This window comes from Buteo buteo, chromosome 14 (assembly GCF_964188355.1).
Source record: "Buteo buteo chromosome 14, bButBut1.hap1.1, whole genome shotgun sequence".
Lineage (NCBI taxonomy): Eukaryota > Metazoa > Chordata > Aves > Accipitriformes > Accipitridae > Buteo > Buteo buteo.
Window position 1 is genome coordinate 19,376,812 of NC_134184.1, and position 7,164 is coordinate 19,383,975.

Sequence of the window (7,164 nt, forward strand, 5' to 3'; positions counted from 1 at the left end):
ACCTGCTCCAGCGTGGGCTCCTCTCTCCACGGGGCCACAGGTCCTGCCAGGAGCCTGCTCCAGCATGGGCTTCCCATGGGGTCACAGCCTCCTTCAGGCATCCCCCTGCTCCAGTGTGGGGTCCTCCCCGGGCTGCAGGTGGAGATCTGCTCCCCCGTGGACATCCCTGGGCTGCAGGGACACAGCCTGCCTCACCAGGGTCTTCCCCACGGGCTGCAGGGGAATCTCTGCTCCGGTGCCTGGAGCACCTCCTGCCCTCCTTATTAACTGACCTGGGGGTCTGCAGGGCTGTTTCTCTTACATATTCTCACTCCTCTTGCCAGCTGCAGTTTTTTGTCACATAGCAACTGTTTCCCCTTCTTAAATCTGTTCTCCCAGAGGCGCTACCACTGTCATTAATGGGCTCAGCCTTGGCCAGCGGTGGGTCCGTCTTGGAGCCAGCTGGCATTGGCTTTATCGGACATGGCAGAAGCTTCTAGCAGCTTCTCACAGAAACCAACCCTGCAGCCCCCCCCAAAAACCTTGCCATGAAAACCCAACACACCTTGTTTTAAAATCATGCATATTCACTAATTCTTGTGGCAACAACAGGTTTTATCTTAAACAACTTTCTCCCATAGCCCCCCATTTTTGTGTCCATTTATAATAGCTTGTATATACAAAATTAGGATATAAATTTTTCTGTATTCAATTTATTAGACCACGTAAGGCAAACTCTCAGTATTTTCTTGTAGTAGGTTTAATTAGGCCAATAATAATTCAGTTGGTTTGTTTTTAAAGAAAGTGAGTTAAATAAGTATTCCAGAAGAATCCTCACTAGTATCATATATGAACAAATGATTCTCTGTCTTTATTGGAAAGCTCTTCCTGGTGCATCCTAAGTTTAGTTAGTACACCTAGATCTCTATGGCTATGTCTTCAGCATTAAAAATATCTTCTTCAAGATACAAACCCTAATGTCCAGACTAAGGGCTCAGGGCTGATCCATTCTAGACTGAATTTGGCATGCCCACATTGAATGCTCCTTACCCACAGTGTGTGCCTTTATTCCTTTTTTTTTTTTTTTTTTTTGGCGGGTGGGGCATTTTTTTCATCCCAAAGCACCTGGGTATTAGAGTTATGTCACAGTCAACAAGATTAATGTTTTTAGAAGGTAATATTGAAGACACGTCACATGCCCCAACAAGTGATATGAAGGCATAAGGAGTGCTTGACAATGCTGCTGTGACAGCAATGGAGGAGCATATATAAGATGGGGTAAGCTAAATTTGATGGTCTTACTCTGTACCAGTTCCAGAGAAAAGCCTCTGGAGTGAGCTGAAGATATCTTAGCTCTTCACTGTCCAGACTCTCATCTCTTTTGAGACAATCTAACTATTTTATGCCAAGCCATAAGCAATGCATTTTGTGATGTAGGTGAGCTTTGTCAGCTGATGAACTTAGTGCTTATAGCAGTCATTCTTGCTATTAGTGTCTAAGTACTTTGAACTCTTCCATTCCATTTCTATTACTCTAATCTGATTTGTCATTATTTCTTGCCATATGATATTCTGATCCTATATTGGCAATATTTCCCAGCTTTATATCATTGGCACATTTCATTAGGAAGCTCTTAGTTTATATTCCAATGAAATGTATCTCAAAGTATAAGCCTGCAGCCTGGTACTTTAAAAGCTCACTCTCATCTCAGGAAGGATGTTCTATTTCGCTGTCATTTCAAATGGCATGCTGACTCCTGTAGTATTTCTGGCTTGAAAGTGTGACAGAGCCTCACAGGGACATTTACTGGGCTGGAATGTGTCCAGGTAGATTTGGCACAGTTACATACCCACCTTCAACATCACCAGTTAATCCTTTACCTCCACACTGCACATCACTGCCATTTCTGTAAGCTGAGGTAATGCATTTTTCCTTGCACCATGCTTAACTTTTAAGTTCTAACTCATGTTCTCTGCAAAGTGACCACCTTTTTTGACTTCTTGTGTTTTATCATACAATGTTTGGGGTTTTTTTAAAGGTTTAATTCAGTTTGCCTTTTAGCAATTCTTTTTATGCTTTTATATCTTGATCTCTGAAAAGTTTCATTCTTTGTAACCAGTTCTTTTTTCTATTCATTGTAAGCTGTCCAAGGGGCATTCAAATTTCCTTTTATAGATGGTTTATCATCTGGTTATATCTAGAAGCCTTCACTGCAATCTTTTTCTCATGGTTTGGAGACATCTCCACCTTTAAGTGTTTTGCTGTTTTGTCTAGCTAATTTATAGTCCTCCAAGTTTCTCTATTTTTCTTTTTTGGAAATTAGAGTATTAATAACAGTTCTGCATTTATTCAGCCTTCTAATTTAAGCAGAACTAATACCTGACTAAGTATGAATACACAATTTTATAGCTAGTTCTCTGTAATGTCCTCCCTACTTGAAAAAGCAAGTTTAAAATGACATCAGTGTCTGTTAGTTTAGTGATTGTTTACTGAAGAAATGTTGGCTGTCATCTCCAGGTTACCTGAACCCTACTGTTGTTCATAGCATGTATTTTAGTTCTCTCTTCAGAGTTTCACTGTTCATTATACCATCAACATTTACAGCTACCTCAGTGCCTTTACCTTTATCTCTCCCTGACATGGACAGAGCAGATTTTTGACAGCTGTGTTTCACTTCTGCCTAATGTTTCACCAACTTTTTAATTTCACTATTGCCAGGATGATTCTGTAGTGTTCATTTTGCTGCAATAATGTGTACATAACAAGCATAGGAAAGAATGAAATGGATGTGAGCAGTAAGGCTGATATTTGTTATGCTTAGTATTTAGAAATTTTATTCTTCTATCTGAAAATGTATATAGTCTCCTAGTTGTCTTGTTCATTTTACATTAGTATGCCATTCCTTTGTTACATTTTATGTGAAAATAAAAGAAAATAAGGTTCCTCCTCCTGAAAGCTTTTCAACTATTAGAACTTTCATGAAGTGGTTGAGGATTTTCTTTCTTTTTAACAGAAACTTTACTTTCAAAACCATGTATGTGTTAGTTTAACCTTGGTACATATGCTTAGCTAGAGGCTAAGAAAAGAAAGGTTCACTATTAAATGACTCATTAATCAGCTTTAAATCTGATGAATAATACTTTACAACCTCTTTGACATATGGTAGGGTCTGCAGCAAGTTTGGCATAATGGTTTCACTTAATAAACACCTGATTAGCATTGTTTAACAGGTTTGGATTGCATGAAAACAGTAAAATGGCCACATTCTATCTAGTTAATTCCTCATTAGCAGCCTTATATTCACTGTGTTTGACAGACTGTATACTAGCTTTGACACAAGGTGACCTCTTGCATGGGCCCGTTCATCACCTTCAGTCTGTCATAAATGGAGTCAGTATAAATGTCAATATGAATGTGCCATCACCAGAGATTTTTGAGAATTAGAATCCATCTGGTATCATAAAGGTTATTTTTTCAACCTTATCATTACAGACATGATGAAATTATATTGAGTAACAGGTAAAAATGTAAGGAGATAAAGCTGCAGTAAAATGTCTGGGAGGAGACTTTTATTTAATAGGTGTTGTAAAAGCTTAAAGTTTGCACTATGTAACTAATTTCAGAAAGTAGACAAAATATATCCTAGCTTAAAAATGCATTGTTCTTAAATTTTTAAAAAATATGAAAATATTTATTCAGTTAAAAGCTTGGGGAATTCTTTACTACTATAATTTAGAAAAACCCATTTCTAAAACATATTCCTTTTTTTTCTTTGAGGAGTGATTAGAGTTTGACAGCTCATTCACTTTATTTCCTCCCAGTGGGGGTTAGCCAGGAGCTAATCACATCCAGTCCTGGTATGGGGACAAGAGGACAACTTTAACTTAAATGAGCAGAGAATCTGATGTAGTAAAGCTATTCTCCAATATCAGTTCATCCTAACTTCTTCCCTGTGCGTTCTCCATCTAACAAAGCATAATGTGATATCAGGCAGCGCAGTGGTCATAGATTAGAGTCACCACCACATGGCGCGCAGTACATCTACAAGGTAGAAAATAGATCTTCTACTGACTGAAAGTCCTGTGAATTTGGTGAACGAAAAAATCTTACCCCAGTACTAGTTTTTATCATTAAAATTCTGGTAAAAATTCTGTCATCCTTGATAAGTTATTTCTGAATTAAACATAACTGTTTCTCGAAAAATTATGGTAGAATATACAGTTCAGCCCATTCTGCCTGCAGTGGAAAGCACAACAGTTATGGTCACTTCCTATAGAAATCATGGTCAGCTGGTAAATTGGAAAAGACACAACAGTCATAAGAAAAATCTGGTGGCAAAAGCAAGCACACAGGAAATGAAAGAATAAGTTCTGAGCAATCCTTTGTCATGGAGCCCAGTCCCCAGAGGAGACCCTTACCTTCCAGCCTACAGCTGTCTACCTTGCTGTCTCTCCTGAACAAGTTAGACACCAAAGAGAGAGAGAGAGAAAAAAGAAAAGTCGGTATCTTGGTTTAGATAGCCACTGTGGTTTGAGTGACTGAAGACAGTCCTGTTGGAATTGGGCGGGGGTGGAGGAGCAAGAAAATTTAACAGCCTAAATCAACATTTACTTACTCAAATATTCAGTTCCTCTGAAGCCAATATTGTCTTTCTTCCTTTAGATATATTCAGACTTTTATCCAAGAAAGTTATCAAATATATGCTACTGTGTCTCACCTTTCTCATACGTCTGTGCAGAAATCTAGAACAGCTATACATAAACTAAAATGGGGGGGGAAAATCCCCAGCGCAGGAAGTGAAGATGAACCCCATATTCTTTTATGACGATTTCCTTGTGTTCTCTGCTGAGGTGCTGTGCTGTCCAGAAAAAGGCCTGGAGATTCAGCACGTAAGATCACATTGTCCAAATTTAGAGTACACAATTTTATTTCACAGCAGTGATTGCTTCAGCCCTCAGGAGCCTCAGTATCATCAATAATCTTCAGGAATTCAGCCTAACTAAGAGAGACAATGTCAAGAATGGTCACTAAATCCTGCTTATCTTTGTCCACATGATTATTCTAATTAATTTGATTGAGATTAATTATCTTAGTAAGGTGGATATCATGGCCCAATACATATCACAACTTTGCACAGCGCTTTGCCTTCAAGTTCATATTATTTCCTTCTGTTCTAACTATCCATACCAGTCCAGAATTGTTGATGATTTCCTATTGGCGGGTCTAATATCAGAGTCAATACGTACTAAAGTAAAGAATCAATTTTTCCAAAAGATTTTGAGACAAGATTTACCTAAGAATAATCACTGCTAGAACAGATAAAATAGGATGTTACTCAATTTGAATATGGGGTACGAATTTAAGTATGGGGTATTGTCTTGGATGTCTGTTTCTTAATGCTACTTTAGCCCCTGAATACAGAGACACAATTATAAGACAGGGAAATAAATCCATTTGTATGGAATCTAATGATTCTTCACAGTGCTGACACTGTAATTTAGCAATTACATGTGGCATTTATTACTATTTAGCAATTACATGTAGAATTAATCACAAACTGAAACATAAGGTCCTAAAATGCTTTACAAAAGTCAGAACAAAATAACATGGAGCATCCAGGCATTCCATGCCTTTGGAAGTAATCCTGAAGACAACTTTCCTGCAGTGCTAGCAAGAGTACAAAGAAAGTTGCTGTGCCTACAGAAACATTATTGTTGAACACAGCCTTATATTTTAAGCAATTGTTTCTGACAGGTCACAGTAATATAGAAGAGTCACTTGAGGCATAAGTTCATTTAGTCATGTCCAGTTTATACACATCAGACAAGAAGCTGACCTACAAAAAACACATTTAAATGAGACTTTGCTGATTTCCACCAGCTGAGAACTGGACTCCTGATTTTTAAAGCTGGTTTGTGGTTACATTTAGAAATGACAAAAGTTAACTCAATGATGTAATTTTAAGGGCAGAGACTTGATCTGATCTAGTAAAAAATTATATACTAAAGGAGATGTGCTGTTTATCATAATTACTTTATCATCTATCACAATCAGTGGAATCCAAGGTCCTTTTTAGTATATCTCTTACTGATAGTAAAGATGTAAGCTCGCAATGGACTATACCAGTTGTTGTTTAGACAAAGAGAGATGGAGCAATAGAAACTCTCTCTTTATACTATCTGTGCATTGGTAAAAGAAGGTGCTTTCATGTTCATTGCCCAGAATTCAAACTTGTTCAAAATGTAAATATTCCATTCAAAGTTATTTTTATGGAATTGCTGTGGTTTTAGAAGTTTTCAAGGTAATTTTCCACCATGCCCCAAAATTCTGATGAAACCCAATAAAAAGTAGTTTCTATAAATTTAGGAATTTTAATATATATACATTATTAATATAATTTATTATAATATTATTATAAGTAGATTTACAAATGACAGTTTTTAGTTTTAATCTTACTCCTGCTCACATGTTTCTATTTCTTCTTGTTTCCATGCTAGTGGAGAAGCCTAACAAAAAAGCAAAACAGAACAAAGTAAATATTCAGTTTGGATTTTGGACTAGATATCAAAAGTTCAGAAGTTTTTAAATTGTTTTGGAAAGAATTTGAGGAATTATATTTTATTTTCATTCTTTCATGCACTACATTTTTCATGTTCTGCTCATCAATATGAGAAACCACCATCACATTCTTATACCTGCAAATAATTACATTCACAAGTAACTGTCACTACAAATGATAATATTTGCATATCTTATTACATTATATATATCTACACTAATAAATCACACAGCAACATTTTCCCATTTACACTAACACTGAATTGTACAATTGGTTGTGGGACTAGAGGTGCTTTTCTGATACTGGAGGCTAAGTATCTCACTATGAATAAATGTATAATCTTAAAATCACCTGTTAAAGGGAAAAACAATATCTTAATTGTGGTCTAAAACTTGTACCAGTAACTGTTAACTGTAAGAGGCAGAAAGGCTTAAATTAACCTTTTTTCTACATTTACTTTGTATGATTTTTCTACAAAATATAAGCATAAAATTGTATATTTTTCAGTTAATAATATGCAGCGTTCAGATAATAATATTTCATCCAGTGCACATTTATTTAAATGTGAATTTTATATCTATATTTTCTTTCTCAATATCAATTGTCTAGTATTCATCCAAGATGGA